Source organism: Anomaloglossus baeobatrachus, unplaced genomic scaffold, assembly GCF_048569485.1.
Source record: "Anomaloglossus baeobatrachus isolate aAnoBae1 unplaced genomic scaffold, aAnoBae1.hap1 Scaffold_91, whole genome shotgun sequence".
Lineage (NCBI taxonomy): Eukaryota > Metazoa > Chordata > Amphibia > Anura > Aromobatidae > Anomaloglossus > Anomaloglossus baeobatrachus.
The window spans coordinates 487,518-503,702 of record NW_027445305.1 but is presented as its reverse complement, the minus strand read 5'-3'; the positions used below and the strand labels follow the sequence as shown (position 1 = coordinate 503,702).

The window sequence follows — 16,185 nt, the reverse complement described above, 5'->3', positions numbered from 1 at the left end:
TTTTACCAGTCTAATGTAATGCCCCGGCCGGTGGCATATATTTTGTTTGGTTAATAATTTAGACTTATACAATGAAAGATGTACTATACCACCCCTGGCTAACTTACAAGTTTTAAGTTGTACAATATAAGTTTGCGACGTTATATTCGCCCCCAGGGCCTGGGGGAATAAACCTCACAACAACTTGACCGCAAAAAACACCCCGGATTTCTCCGTTGATTAGGCTGGAACCGCTATGTACAGGATTGACCTGTTAGACTTCCAGAGCGGACGTTTTGAGGCCAGTGGCCGCGACTAGTGCTGGCTCTGGGGGAGATGTATGGTTACCGACATCCCTCTTTACAGAGCCTTTATAACACTTCACAAGGCCACAAACCAGCCGGTCCCGTATTCTCCCAAATGTACTTTCGAAATCAAGCAGTACGAAGCCACTGAAAGCACCAAGATGTTGGCTGCGGACAACAATAAGATCAGCGGTAACTACTCAGCCTCTCCAGCGGGCAGTCCAGACCGTATCCAGTGTCAGCTGACTGATTCCACACAGGAGGAAGTTGCTTGGCAGGTTAGCACCACACAAGGCTCCGATCCGCTTCCAAACGAGCAATGCAGAACCGCTGGAGGTACCAATGTATCCTGGTTGCAGACAAAGGAAATGTCAGCGGTAACCTCTCAACCTCTCCAGCAGGCAATCCGTACCGTGTCCAGTGGAAGCCGGTTGATTCCACACGAGGGAGAGATTACTTGGCAGGTTATCACCGCACAGGTGAGGTAGGCAAAAACAGAGTCCTGATCCGACGCGCGTTTCGGGGGCGTGTAACGGCCCCCTTCCTCAAGGATAACTCAGCTGTTGCCTAGAGCACTATTTATGCATATATTTAATTGGTTATAATTTGCATAAAATTAAACAATGTTTAAATTCAACCAACATTCAATGACCACTACATATATCAATTTGTGAAAGACCGTTCATAATAGCCATATAATATAATTATGTGCAAAGGTTTTTCTAAAGGTTTTTCTAAAAAGACCTATATATAGCCTTGCTTGTATCATCATATACTGGGAAGACAATGTGTATATATGCATATGCTTTTTTTCAACAATAAATTTAACAAAAGGACATCATAAAGGTGTAATATAAATTTGCTATAATATGAAAAGCCCCTTATATCTACATCAACCTTGGGCAAGTGAAGCACCAATTTTAATATATATTATGCATATATACACATATATCTCCATGACAATCGCTTTTTTTTTTTTTTTTTTTTTTTTCCTTCTCTCCGTATTATTATCAGTACCTATTACTCCTCTACCTATAAAAATATAAATTAATTAAAAGCAAACAGTTCTATATCATTATTGAGTCCATATGGTTTCAAGGTGTTCAATTCAAAAATCCATTGGCTTTCTGCTCGTGACATTTTTTTAATGAAATCGCCACCTCTCCAATCCTTAGTTATTTTTTGTACGCCCCATACTTGGGATCCTTTAAAGGACCCTCCATGTTTTAACACATAATGTCTGGATAGGGGGTGCTTAGTACATTTATTTTTAACACTTCTAATGTGCTCACCCACCCTTTTCCATAGGGGTCTAATAGTTCTCCCAATGTATTTTTTCTGACAGGGACATTGAATGCAATATACTACTCCCTTTGATTGACATGTAATAAATTCTCTAATCATGACTTCTGACTGCCCCTGTAAGAAGGATTTCCGTGAAATATTTTTTGTATTCTTACATACTATACAGCTTTTGCATGGAAAAAAACCTTTCAGGCCAAATAATCCTCCCTTATTAGGTGCTGTAAGATTACGTATGGTGGGTGCCACTAAATTGCCAATATTGTTTGCCTTCCTATATATGAATATAACGTCGCAAACTTATATTGTACAACTTAAAACTTGTAAGTTAGCCAGGGGTGGTATAGTACATCTTTCATTGTATAAGTCTAAATTATTAACCAAACAAAATATATGCCACCGGCCGGGGCATTACATTAGACTGGTAAAACTAAATCAATGTGAATATTGTATCACCTCGAAGTTAATTGGTTATACAAAAGAATTTTATTCTCATTACTTTCATTTTTTATTTTATGTGGTCCTTGTTTTATGTGGTCCTTGGTTTTAGTAATAATCAGTGTATTGTATATTATCAAATACTCTGTCTTGAAACAAGGATAGCAAAAAATTTTTTATTTGTGGTCTATTAATAAAATTATAAAAACCCATCTAGCGCTGGTTTATTGTGGATTTTTACTTAAAATCCTTTACACAGTTTATTAAAGGCTACTTTACACACTGCGATATCGGTCCCGATATCGCTAGTGTGGATACCCGCCCCCATCTGTTGCGCGACACGGGCAAATCGCTGCCCATGCTGCACAACACCGACCAGACCCGTCACACATACTTACCTGCCCGGCGACGTCGCTGTGACCGGCGAACCGCCTCCTTTCTAAGGGGGCGGTCCGTGCGGCGTCACAGCGACGTCACTGAGCGACCGCCCAATAGCAGCGGAGGGGCGGAGATGAGTGGCCGGAACATCCCGCCCACCTCCTTCCTTCCTCATAGCGGCTGGGAGGCAGGTAAGGAGAGGTTCCTCGTTTCTGCGGTGTCACACGGAGCGATGTGTGCTGCCGCAGGAGCGACGAACTACATCGTTACTGCTGCAGTAACGATAATCGAGAATGGAGACCCATGTCACCGATGAGCGATTTTGCACGTTTTTGCAGCGATGCAAAATCGCTCATCGGTGTCACACGCAGCAACATCGCTAATGCGGCCGGATGTGCGTCACAAATTCCGTGACCCCAACGACTCCGCATTAGCGATGTCGCAGCGTGTAAAGCCCCCTTTAGTGGGAGTGGTGTACAGGGTCTTAGCAGTAAAGAGTATTCCATATTTCTGCCAGATACCCACAGAGATATTGAAATCTGAAAAAAGAGACTTCTGCTCATTGAAGGTAAGAACTGCTCACATAGCGTTCAACTCCACAGCAAACGAGTGCTCTAGCACTGGCATCTCAGCAGGGATATTCCCCTACTACACATGTGTGTCTGGGTCCCTGTGACAGTTTACAGGACATAACTCAGGGCACCTAGACAGAAGGCAGAGGGACTACTTTCTATTTCTGGTGTAGAGCTTAGTACAATATATATATATATACTATTACATGTGACACATGTACCTTGTATTACCATTATTCGCTGTATATGAACCCCTTTTCTCCGGGCATTATTTGTCTATAGCATTTTTCATGAACCTGAGGCAACTGAGAACCCTTCAGTGAAGGAATTCCACTAACCCTCACAATACCAACCAGGGGCCTCCCTGCAGTAACTCAGGTAGTTGTACCCATTCTCTTTCCGCATTCTATGTGTTCTTCTTCTTTCTTCTTTTTTTTCTTTTTTCTTCTTTTTATTTCTATCATGTAGTTCAGGGGTTTATAGATATATGTCCTGCATCTCATATTTCCTTTAGTGGTGCTTCTTACCCATTCTCATATCATTTACCCTAGTATTTCATGATCCTGAGGCGACTGAGAACCCTTTAATAAAGGAATCCTTTTTCACTTGAATTGTCAAGTGATACTTACCAGTGACTATCACGTAATGTTACAGGTAGTTGCATTTTCTTCCTCTTCTTTCTCTCCTTTCTTCTTTGTCACACGGTCCATTGTGTTATAGCCCACGTGTCATGATAACACTTGTACCATCTTTTCATTTAGATTCCACCTACAATTATTTACCGATTCCAGTTCTGAAATAGGCTTTCATGATCTACTCACTAGAATTCTCAAGTGCATAAGGTACTGAGACATATACATGTTCACACCATTATAAAGAACAAAGTATAAACATTGAGGTTTTTCTCACACCCATGTTCCTGTGTTCTTTGATATGATATGTGTTCATTTCCTTCACTATATAGGATTGCAAGTTTTCCATTTGTACCTTAATGGCAATGACGCTATACAATTGAACACATATCATCCTGTTATCCATATAGGTGTGTATTTACCTGCTTGACTATTTTTGGTTGTTTGATCCAGAATGTTTCTCCAGATAGGTCATGTGGAAATTTTCTTTCCTCAGTACAAATGTTTTCACTATGGCTTTGGAAAAATTTTTTGTATGTGCATCATGGTCATTTGACCCATTGTACTCTCAAGTAGCAATATATTGTACTGTTATGTTGTACTATGTACTAATTACGTGTTTATATGGTTTTGTAACCCTTTATGATCTTAGATAACTTTATCCTTGATAAAGACCTAAAAACAAGGTCGAAACGTTGGATGAATTATCCTTTTGCACAAATAAAGAATTTTCAGCATTCCAAGAGTTCTTTTCTTACGTTATTGATCACTATAGTGTGCCAGAGCTATTTCTATTGAATTGACTCTTATTTTTTCTGAGCACCTGCTATATACACAGTGACCCAGACATATTCAAGTTTCATTCAGAAGGCAGAGGGAAGCCTTAGCAGCTGAGCCTATATCTTGGCTTGTGAGCATTAGAACAGGCCGGCGATTACAGGGTAACATGAAAAATGTCCAGCTTGCATTATGACTAGAACATGACAATATCCTTTTAAGTACTAACCTATGATGCGTTCCTAAGCAGTTGATGTTATATGTTCTACATTTCATTTTCTGCATACTTTACAAGTAGTAGAATTTGCTTTGATATAGGCAACTGGATTTTCACAATGAAAAGGCAAAGGATAACGCCCGAAAAAGACGCCATACATTATGTCAGTGCCATCACTGACAAACCTGGATTGACCATGAAATACATCAATCCCCTTAAAGGTGAGTTAAAACAAGTTTTAACTAAATTGCCTTAATATTGTCATGCATTAGAATGACTGTCTTAGGTAATGATAAATATTTTCTACAGGAAGAGGAGTGTTTGCTGAAACTGAAATCGAAAAAGGGAGTTTTGTTGCAGAATATCGAGGCGAGCTCACGTATGCACTTACGATGGTAGACAACTACTCGAGATTTATGGTTGTGGTACAAGTCAAAGATCTAATGGCCCATACTGCAGCGAAGGTCTTCCAAGCACACTTATGCAGACCTCATGGCTACTCAGAGAGAGTCCTCACAGATCAAGGCACAGCCTTTGAAGCGGAAATCTTCAAGGACTTCTGCAGCTTTTACCGATGCAGGAAGATGCGCACTACACCCTACCATGCTCAAACCAATGGTTATCAACCTGCTCAGGACTTTACCCCATATTCCAGATGTGGCCTTACAAGTGATTTATAGAGGGGTAACAATACGTTGGGATCACCGGATCTAATCTCCCTTTTTATACACCCTAAAATCTTGTTTGCTTTAGAATAAACAATAACATCATAAAGGTATAGCAGTACCGTTTCAAAGTTTCGGTGTCCCAAGCAGCATTCCATCTGCCTCTGGAAGGTTCCTGGCAAATTGCACAGCTCGAAGGGCATGCTTTTGAACTCGCAGAGACCCATCGGGGTGGCAAAGGCGGTCTTCTCTCGGTCTGCCTCAGCAACGGACACTTGCCAATAGCGACTAGTGAGATCAAGGGTAGAAAAATAATTTGCAGTTCTCAATGCAGCTAGCTATTCCTCAATACAGGGGAGTGGTGCTGTCCTTCTTCTTTAACAGGACCAACGGAGCTGCCCAGAGGCTACAACTGTCACGGATAACCCCAGCCTCCTTCATGTTGCTCAACATGTCCTTGGTACACTGGTAATGTGCAGGTAGTTTTGGCTTATATCTCTCTTTGATGGGTGGGTGTGCACTTGTGGGGATGTAGTGTTTGACCCCTTTTATTCTTCAAAAGTCTAGCGGATGTTTGCTGAAGACTTGCTCGTATTCTTGCACTAGCCTGTAGACCCCCTTCTTGTGATGTGAAGGTGTGGAGTCAGTGCCTACGTGTAATTCCTTACACCACTCCTCTGGCTGACTTGGTGAGCTGTCACTGAATGGGTGGGCTGAAGCAATGGTGGATGCTGCTGTTTGGATAGCATGTGTATCTACTGAGAACAGCTTATCAATGGTGGCAAATCGGAGCAGCTTAATCTCTTGCTCTCCGCAGTTCAACACTCTCATGGGCACTCTTCCCTTCCATATTAATGAATAAAACTATGATGTAAATAGCATATAGATACCCCACAAATGCAGATAAAAGTAGGTTATGGGAAAAGGGGGAAGAGAGAAACAGGAAAATAGTGGAATAAAGTATACCTTCCAGGTGGGAGAGGAAATGGCAGCACAGCCAGTGGAGGTGAAGCAAGGGGAGCCTGCAACTAAAGAGTTGAGAGCGTTATCACATGGTGACTGAGCCTGATTGTAACGGGAGCATAGAGGTGCCGATCCTGTCTTACCTGCGTTGGTGTAGAAGTGGGTGTCCTGTGGTGGAGTCAGCTATGTGCAGTGGTGGCCGTGGGTTCTTTTATGTGCGACCGTAGTAATAGCTGCGCCCACTTCCTGTATGGGAGTGGAATGCAGTGAGGGTAATGGAACGCACGCCTGCGCATTTGTGTTTAACGTCGCGCATGTGCAGAACGGAGAAAAGGCTGCGCTCACTTCCTAATGAAAGGGAGTGAGACGCATCTGGGAAGGGAAGGGAAAAGATTAGGGTTTGGGGATGATGAAAGGGCTTTCTACGGGCAAGGATGGCAAAGGGTGGCAGTGACGGAAAGTCAGGCAGCCTGTCCTGTCCTGTCCTGTCCGTCCGTCTTTTTGTATCATGAATTGGAAAGACTGCAAGGGGGAGGGGAGGTGCTTGTGTCCAAAAGGAGGAGTTATTCAGATTCATTGCAGTGGGCGGCGGCTGCAAAAAGCACCATTCTTCTTGTTTTTGCTCTGCAAAACAGCCTTTTCAAGGGTTGGCTTGGGTGACAAAATGTCTTCTGTAGGCGTGGGTTTGTCTCCCTCTCCCTAAGATGTGTCCGGTATAGGCCAGGGTGCCACTCAAGGCCGTAACCAATTCGGGTTATAGCTTCTCGGCCTTTTGGCTAAGATCAAGTGTAGTTTCGGAGGACGCTACCTTGGTCGGTACTGGAAGGTGCCTGGGATTGCACGTCTGCCGGCCTTGAGGAAGTGTGTGCGCCTTCTGGTGACACATAGCCCTCTCGTGCCTGGACGGTTCCCAGGCAACGGGAGGCGATCACCTTTGTTATTTTGAAGTCCTACTGATAAACAGAAAAAAAAAAAAATTAAATCTGTTCTTATCAGTTTAATATCTGATACGTCCCCTCTCTGGGGACCATATATTAAATGGATTTTTAGAACAAGGAGATGGAAAAAATCTTGCTCTGTCCACTCCACGCATTGACCTGGTATTGCAGTACCTCCAGGACCGGTGCACCCCTTCTTAACCCAGTTTCCAAAAGCAGAGCTCAATTCACCTGATTCAAATGAGCCCCATTAGTGAATTGAAAGAAAGCAAAAACTTTATATGCACCTCAATTTGGCCAATTCACTTTTCACACTTTCACCCTTTTTTTTATCTTTCACACCTTTTACTTGCTTTATTGATGCAAAAAGCTGTGCCAAATAGCAAACTCATCTCCACTCAACTTGACCAACTCTGCTATGTCCCGTGCAGTATCTTATTCTCAGTCTTATCTAGATCATTTGCAATTGAATAGAATAGATCCCTTTTGGCTGCTTATGACTGTGTAAAATATGTAGTTTTACTGGGCTGGGATGAGAGAATCCATTGAAGCATGGTGTAGGGATTGTGGTTCCTGTGTGCTAAGAAGAGAGGCTGGCACCAGCCAGAAAGCCCCATTGCAGCCAATAATCACTTAATAACTTTTTCAACTTGTCATCATATGGGAGGCCTTCCATTCCTTGTAGTAGTCTAGTTGCCCACCTTTGAACTGACTCTAACTTCTGAATGTCCTTTTTAAAATGTGGAGCCCAAAACTGGTTCCCATATTCCAGATGTAGCCTTACAAGTGATTTATAGAGGTGTAACAATACGTTGGGATCACGGGATCTAATCTCCCTTTTTATACACCCTAAAATCTTGTCCCAAGCAGCATTCCATCAGCCTCTGGAAGGTTCCTGGCGCATTGCACAGCTCGAAGGGCATGCTTTTGAACTCGCAGAGACCCATAGGGGTGGCGAAGGCGGTCTTCTCCCGGTCTGCCTCAGCAACGGACACTTGCCAATAGTGACTAGTGAGATCAAGGGTAGAAAAATAATTTGCAGTTCTCAATGCAGCTAGCGATTCCTCAATACGGGGAGTGGTGCCGTCCTTCTTTTTTAATAGGATCAACAGAGCTGCCCAAAGGCTACAACTGTCACGGATAACCCCAGCCGCCTTCATGTTGCTCAACATGTCCTTGGTACACTGGCAATGTGAAGGTGGTATTGGCTTATAGCTCTCTTTGATGGGTGGGTGTGCACCTGTGGGGATGTGGTGTTGGACCCCTTTTATTCCCCCAAAATCTAGCGGGCTTCCCACCGGTAACCCGCTCCCCAGCTTGGATGGATGCTGAGGGAGCCCCTTTTGCCCGCAGGCTCTGGCCCTGGGAACTGTAGCCTTGGCGGTGACTGTGCTTCCCTCTACGGTGTGAGCTGTTGCCTTCAATCGGGTCTTGACTGCTGGGAAACCCTGGAGGTTCCTGTCGCTAACGGATTTGACCGGTTTTACGGCGACTCCTAGCCTGGTCGGGGTCCGTAGGCCCTGCCGGATGGTGCTGGCTTCTCTTCACTCCCCGATCTGGTACCGGCGGGCCACCGCCCATCCCCGGTCCGTACGGTTCACTCCAATCAGCCTCTCCTGCAGAAGGTCACCACCGTCTGCCAACCTTGTTGAGTGCCCGGGCCACACACCCGGACACGGTCAGTCTCCTCTCCTCTTCACTTCTCTAACTCCAAAACTGATCTCTAATCTGACTCCTTTTCCCGCCTCCAGGACTGTGAACTCCTCGGTGGGTGGGATCAACCGCCTGGCCCACCCCCTGGTGTGGACATCAGCCCCTGGAGGAAGGCAACTAGGATTTGTGTTTAGCTTCGGTGTGCCTAGCCGGAGTGTAGAGTGTGTTGGTGTAGTACCTGTGACGACCTGGCTTGTCCAGGGCGCCACATTCCCCTATAGTAAAATGCAGACCGTCCGCGGGCTGCCCGTCCATCACCGGTTTTATTTTCACAACTGAAAAAGAATAAAACGGTAAAACATGTAAAAGCATCATAAACATTTTACAACGGTACAGCTTCCGCTCTTCTCCCACCCAAACAACCTGGCCCTGATGCTGCTCCTAAGAAGCGGGCAGCACCCCTTGACCCCAGTCCAGCACCAAGTTGCCCGAGCGGGTTCTGTCTCTTTCAGGGGGCCCACGTCCAAGGGGACCCCTGAACCCCCGGAGGATCGCCACCGGTTACGGTAGTGGCGGGCCTAGGCCATCCCTTTCCTCCAGGCCCATCCTCCCAAATCAGCCTCTCCGGAGGCGGTAACGGTGTCAAGCCAACAAACATTTTTATTTACATTGCGCTAAGTTTGTGGTTGCCCTGCAAGTTCTCGGGCTTGTCCGTAAGCAGTTCCTTACGCAATGGTTGCACAGTCCCTACGGGGACAACAGTTGCCGGCAACGGCCGGTTTAATCACGGTTCAATCAGGTAAACTTCTTTGGTTGATCATCTTTACTTATCATTTAAAACTTTCAAACTGGTACACTCAACACATAAAGCCCCCCCCCTTTTAAAGAGTAGTTTCCCTGTACCTAAGTGGGGGTCTACCTAGGTTGGGGCGAGTGGACCTTCGGGGTCCGGTGTCAGTGGTGACAGGCAGTGGGGCAGAGGGAACAGTCAGTTCCTCCTCCCTGCTATCATGTGGGGCAGGCGGAGGCGTAGGGGAGCTGGGTACAGGTACATCCCTGGGCACTGGCTCGCGGTTAACCGTTTCCATCATTTCTTCATCCACGGGTTGTGGGAACAGTATCACTGGAAGGATCACCGCACCGTTCTGTGTAGGCCAGTCTGCTGGAAAATCACCCATCATGGTGTGGATTACCTCTTTTTCCTTCTCCACTGGACTGGGAACTGGAGCCTCATCCGCTACTCTCAATGCTGGTGGGCACTTCTTCAGGTGGTCTCGGGAAACCGTGGCCAAAGTCCCCCCCTGGTCACGGCTGATCTGGTAGGCCTTCCCATTCTCCCATCCTGTGGGCTGGACTACATACGGGGTTTTTTCCCATTGATCATCCAGCTTGTGGGCCCTTCTTTTCCGCTTCAGCACTACATCCCCAGGTTGGAAGGAACCGGCAGGCGCCTTCTTGTTGAAGCACTGCTCCTGTTGTCCCCGACTCCGGCACAAGTTCTTTTCAACATACTCCTGGACCTGTCGGTACTGTGTCCTCCGCCGAGTGTCCCATTCAGCTGTCGACAGGAGTGCTTCTGAAGCTTCCAAGCCCATTTCCAGATCCACTGGTAGCCGGCCGGGACGAGCTCTCATCAGGTATGCTGGAGTGCATTTCGTAGAGCTGGAAGGGATGTTGTTGTACATATCGACCAGGTCAGGTAGCTTCTCCAGCCACAGGTTCCGCTCTTCCAGTGGTAACGTCTTGAGGAGGCCCAGGACCAAGTGGTTCATCTTTTCACAAATGCCATTGGTTTGGGCGTGGTAAGGCGTGGTCCGGATTTTCTTGCAGCCGTACAACTGGCAGAATTCCTGGAATACCTCTGCTTCAAAGGCCGGACCCTGGTCGGTAAGCACCCTCTCCGGGTACCAATGCGGTCAACAGAAATAAGCCTGGAAAGCCTTAGCAGCGGTGCGGCCGGTTAAGTCCTTAACTGGGACAACCACCAGGAACCTCGAGTAGTGGTCTACGATGGTCAGAGCGTAGGTGTACCCACTTCGGCTGGGGGTGAGCTTTACATGGTCAAGGGCAACCAGCTCCAGCGGTTGGTGTGTAATGATCGGGTGTAGGGGTGCCTTCTGGCTGGCCTCGTCCTTCCTTCTCAATGCGCAAGGGCCACATTCTCGGCACCAGGCCTCCACAGATTCCCGCATTCCACTCCAATAGAACCGCTCTCTTAACAACATCTCTAGCTTCTTCCACCCGAAGTGCACTGCACCATCATGGTATGCTTGCAGGACGGTGGGCACGTTAGCCTGGGGAATCACCAGCTGGCGGATCTTCTCGTGAGTCTTTGGATTAATCAGCTCGCGATACAACTTCACCTGGTGTAGGTATAGCCGGGTCCGTTCTTGCCACAGACGTTGGGCTTCGGCAGGGGCAGCAGGGTCTATCCCAGCAGAACCCTGTTCCACTAGAGTCTTGACCAGGCGGACAGCAGGTGCCTGGTCCTGAGCTTCCTGCCAGTCCTGTCGGGGCAGCGGATCCAGGTTCACCCGTTGTTGGTAGACGTGCACCTTCTCAGTGAATGGCCGGTGAAATGCAGGCAACTCGATCTCTTCGAGGTCATCATCCTCTGGCCCCTCTTCCGACAGGTGGGGCATCCGGGAGAGTGCATTGGCATTGACGTTGGTACGGCCGGCCCGGTACTTGATGGTGAAATCGTAGTTGGCTAACCTGGTCACCCACCGCTGCTCCAACGCGCCCAGCTTGGCCGTATCTAGATGGGTCAGCAGGTTATTGTCTGTGTACGCGGTGAACTTGGCTGCTGCCAGGTAATGGCGGAACCGCTCGGTGATAGCCCACACCAGTGCCAAGAGCTCAAGCTTGAAGGAGATGTAGTTCTCAGGGTTCCTCTCAGTCGGTCGGAGTTTTCGGCTAGCATAAGCTATTACCTTTTCCCTTCTGTCTTGGACCTGGGATAGAACAGCCCCCAAGCCCACATTGCTGGCGTCGGTGTAGAGGATGAATGGGCGGCTGTAGTCAGGGTACGGTAGGATTTCCTCTCCGGTCAGGGCTGTTCTCAGCTGGCGGAAGGATTCCTCATGCTTTTCTTCCCACACCAATGGGGCTACTAGGGATCTACCACCCTTGGTCTGTCCTACGAGGAGGTCTTGCATGGGGGCAGCCATCTTTGTGTACCCCTTAATGAAGCGACGGTAATATCCCACCAGGCCCAGAAACTGCCTCACTTCCCTCACTGTGGTCGGTCTCGGCCAGTCTTGGATGGCGGTGATCTTCTCGGGGTTGGGGGCGACACCTTCCGCACCAACCACATGTCCTAGGTACTGCACTCTGGGTTTCAGCAGATGACACTTTGAGGGCTTCAACTTCATCCCATACTTGGCAAGGGACGCGAACACCTCGGCTAGGTGCTCCAGGTGGGCTTCATACGTCTGTGAGTACACAATCACATCATCCAAGTACAGCAAAACGGTTCCATAGGCAGTCTTCTCTCGGTCTTCCGGTGCCACGGCCACCTGCCAGTACCCGCTGGTGAGGTCAAGGGTGGAGAAGTAGTTAGCGGTTCTCAGCGAGGCCAGGGACTCTTTGATGCGGGGCAGAGGGTAAGCATCCTTATGCGTTATCTGGTTAATCTTCCGGTAATCCACACACATCCGCATGGTGCCATCCTTCTTCTTAACCAGCACCAACGGAGCGGCCCAGGGACTACAGCTGTCCCTAATAACCCCTGCCTCCTTCATGTTCCTCAACATGTCTTTGGCGCATTGGTAGTGCGCAGGGGGAATAGGCCTGTATCTCTCTTTAATAGGGGAGTGTGTACCGGTAGGGATGTGGTGTTGAACCCCTTTAATCTGCCCAAAATCTAGAGGGTGCTTGCTAAAAACCCGCTCATACTCCTGTACCACCCGGTATACCCCTTCCTTGTGGTGTATGGGGGTATCATCAGTGCCGACATGTAGCTCTCGATACCACTCGCCTAACTCCCCCAGGGATGAGTGGGAACCGGCAGCAGGCGGTGTGACCGGGGGAACGGCTTCATGGATCGTGTGGGGATCTAGAGTGAGCAATTTGGCAAGGGTAGCGTACCGGGTGGTGCATGAATGCACACATATTGGTTTTATAATCTTATTGTATTACTTTATATTCTTATTTCACTTGTGCATATCTCCACCATAATCCTGGCTAAGAAATATAGCTTTTTTTGGGGTACACAGGTAGTAAGGTCTTCTTTCTATTTCTTTAGGGGTGATATAGCCTGGTGGAACTCTAGACCTCTAACATTATATATGCACCCTTTTTCTTTATGGTTCTTGGACACCTTATAACATTCTTCCATACATATATATCTTTCTCATAAATTATAAATAATTAGGCATTTTTATATATTTTATTTACATTTTCATAAATAACTTTTTACAAAGCATGGGGGACATTCTCACATACATATAATTTTCATGTACGCATTCTGAAAATTTACGCATAAACCGTACACACTCCTTTTTGTAACAATTTCTATAACTCATTCGCTGAACTCTCATCCCGGATATTCATTCTTACACCGAATTTCCTGTTATAACACAACATTCATGATTTTTATTCAATTTATTTTTATTTTTTAGGTTTATTAGTAGTGATGAGCGAGTACTAAAAAGCTCGGGTGCTCGAAGCTCGGGCCGAGCCTCCCAAGATACTCGTGTACTCGGCCCGAGCACCGAGCCCAATGTTATCCTATGGGAGACCCGAGTATTTTTGTGAAATGACCACCGGCAGCATGTAGAAACCCTAAAAATGGCACAAAAGTCTCCGAAGAGTGCTCAAATGACATGGCAACAGCATGGGGAAGACCCCTTGAAGCATTTATCACTCAAAAGTCACAGCTGTGAATAATTTTGTCCGCGTTTTACGCCATTTTTACGGACTCACCAGAAAACCTTCCAAAATGACACCAAAATGATTTTTCATAGCGGAAATGTTATGGGCACATACCCAATAGTGAGATAGAGCTAATGTATGTTACTTTTTGAGATCAATACATGAAAGATTTTACGTAAAACATTGTGTGGCACTCCGATGTCCCTGAGAAGAGACGTACATAAAGGCCTCTGAGTCTAATGTGCCCATTTTGAGGAACTGAGTCTTTGTAGTATTTTCCTTTGCCAGGGCAGTCCAAAATTGTGAGGTTCACCAATGCCCCTGCATACAGACGTGCATGATGGCCTGTAAACCTGAAGTGCCCATTGTAAGGAAGTGGGTCTATTGTAGTATAGCCCTTAGGCAGGGCAGCCAAAAATTGGGAGGCTCCACGTTGTCCCTGGATAGAGACGTGCATGAGGGCCTCAAAACATTAAGTGTCCAGTGTCAGGAAGTGGGTGTATTATAGTATAGCCCTTAGGCAGGGCAGCCAAAAATTGGGAGGCTCCACGTTGTCCCTGGATAGAGACGTGCATGAGGGCCTGTAAACCTGAAGTGCCCATTGGAAGGAAGTGGGTCTTTTGTAGTATAGCCCTTTGGCAGGGCAGCCAAAAATTGGGAGGCTCCACGTTGTCCCTGGATAGAGACGTGCATGAGGGCCTGTAAACCTGAAGTGCCCATTGGAAGGAAGTGGGTCTTTTGTAGTATAGCCCTTTGGCAGGGCAGCCAAAAATTGGGAGGCTCCACGTTGTCCCTGGATAGAGACGTGCATGAGGGCCTCAAAACATTAAGTGTCCATTGTCAGGAAGTGGGTGTATTATAGTATAGCCCTTTGGCAGGGCAGCCAAAAATTGGGAGGCTCCACGTTGTCCCTGGATAGAGACGTGCATGAGGGCCTCAAAACATTAAGTGTCCATTGTCAGGAAGTGGGTGTATTATAGTATAGCCCTTAGGCAGGGCAGCCAAAAATTGGGAGGCTCCACGTTGTCCCTGGATAGAGACGTGCATGAGGGCCTCAAAACATTAAGTGTCCATTGTCAGGAAGTGGGTCTTTTGTAGTATAGCCCTTTGGCAGGGCAGCCAAAAATTGGGAGGCTCCACGTTGTCCCTGGATAGAGACGTGCATGAGGGCCTCAAAACATTAAGTGTCCATTGTCAGGAAGTGGGTGTATTATAGTATAGCCCTTAGGCAGGGCAGCCAAAAATTGGGAGGCTCCACGTTGTCCCTGGATAGAGACGTGCATGAGGGCCTCAAAACATTAAGTGTCCATTGTCAGGAAGTGGGTCTTTTGTAGTATAGCCCTTTGGCAGGGCAGCCACAAATTGGGAGGCTCCACGTTGTCCCTGGATAGAGACGTGCATGAGGGCCTCAAAACATTAAGTGTCCATTGTCAGGAAGTGGGTGTATTATAGTATAGCCCTTTGGCAGGGCAGCCAAAAATTGGGAGGCTCCACGTTGTCCCTGCATAGAGACGTGCATGAGGGCCTCAAAACATTGTTCCCATTGCAAAGGAGCGGGTCTCCTGTCGTTGTAATGTCCATTCTGCAAAGAATGGGCGAAAAAATTTACCACTGGGGGTATACCTGAAACAAAGGCCTAACTCTTGTAACGGTCATCATGGTGGCGCATGAGGAGAAGGAGGAGCAGTCCAGCGATTATCCAAAGTCCAGAAGTGTGTACCCATGGGTGACTGGAGGTACATGGCAAATTCCCGTTACAAACTTTAAATTCCGCTCTCATTTGCTGGTGGTGTGGTGAAGTCTGGCCCAATCCAACCCTTGTTCATCTTGATCAGAGTCAGCCTGTCAGCATTTTCAGTTGACAGGCGGGTGCGTTTATCTGTAATGATTCCACCTGCGGCACTAAAAACACGCTCTGACAAAACGCTAGCGGCAGGGCAGGCCAGGACTTCCAAGGCGTAGAGAGCCAATTCATGCCACGTGTCCACCTTGGATACCCAATAATTGTAAGGCACAGAGGAATGTCGGAGTACAGTTGTTCGATCTGCAAGGTACTCCTTGAGCATCTGGGCAAACTTAGGATTTCTTGTGGCACTACCCCGCACCTCAGGGGCTGTGGTACGTGAGGGGCTGAGAAAACTGTCCCACATCTTAAAGACTGTTCCCCTACCTCTGGCGGATTGGACTTGTGCCTCTCTCGGCTGTACGCCTTGGTTGTCCACTGATTCCTGACCTATGCCGCTAGCGTTTTGTGAGGGGAATGCTTTGCCTACTTCCGTGACTATGGCCTTCCGGAACTGCTGCATTTTGGTTGACCTCTCCGCCTCGGGAATAAGAGACATAAAGTTCTCCTTGTAGCGTGGGTCTAACAGTGTTACCAACCAGTAATGATTGTCGGCCAAGATGTTCTTAACGCGAGGGTCACGAGACAGGCAGCTTACCATAAAGTCAGCCATGTGCGCCAGACTCTTAACAGCCAGGACTTCAGTAG

General features: G+C 47.1%; 1 pseudogene; it reads left to right on the top strand.

Moving 5' to 3' along the window:
* Positions 1-7,155: 7,155 nt before the first annotated feature.
* LOC142289215 (U2 spliceosomal RNA) lies at positions 7,156-7,362 on the top strand (annotated as a pseudogene).
* The last annotated feature ends 8,823 nt before the right edge of the window (positions 7,363-16,185 follow it).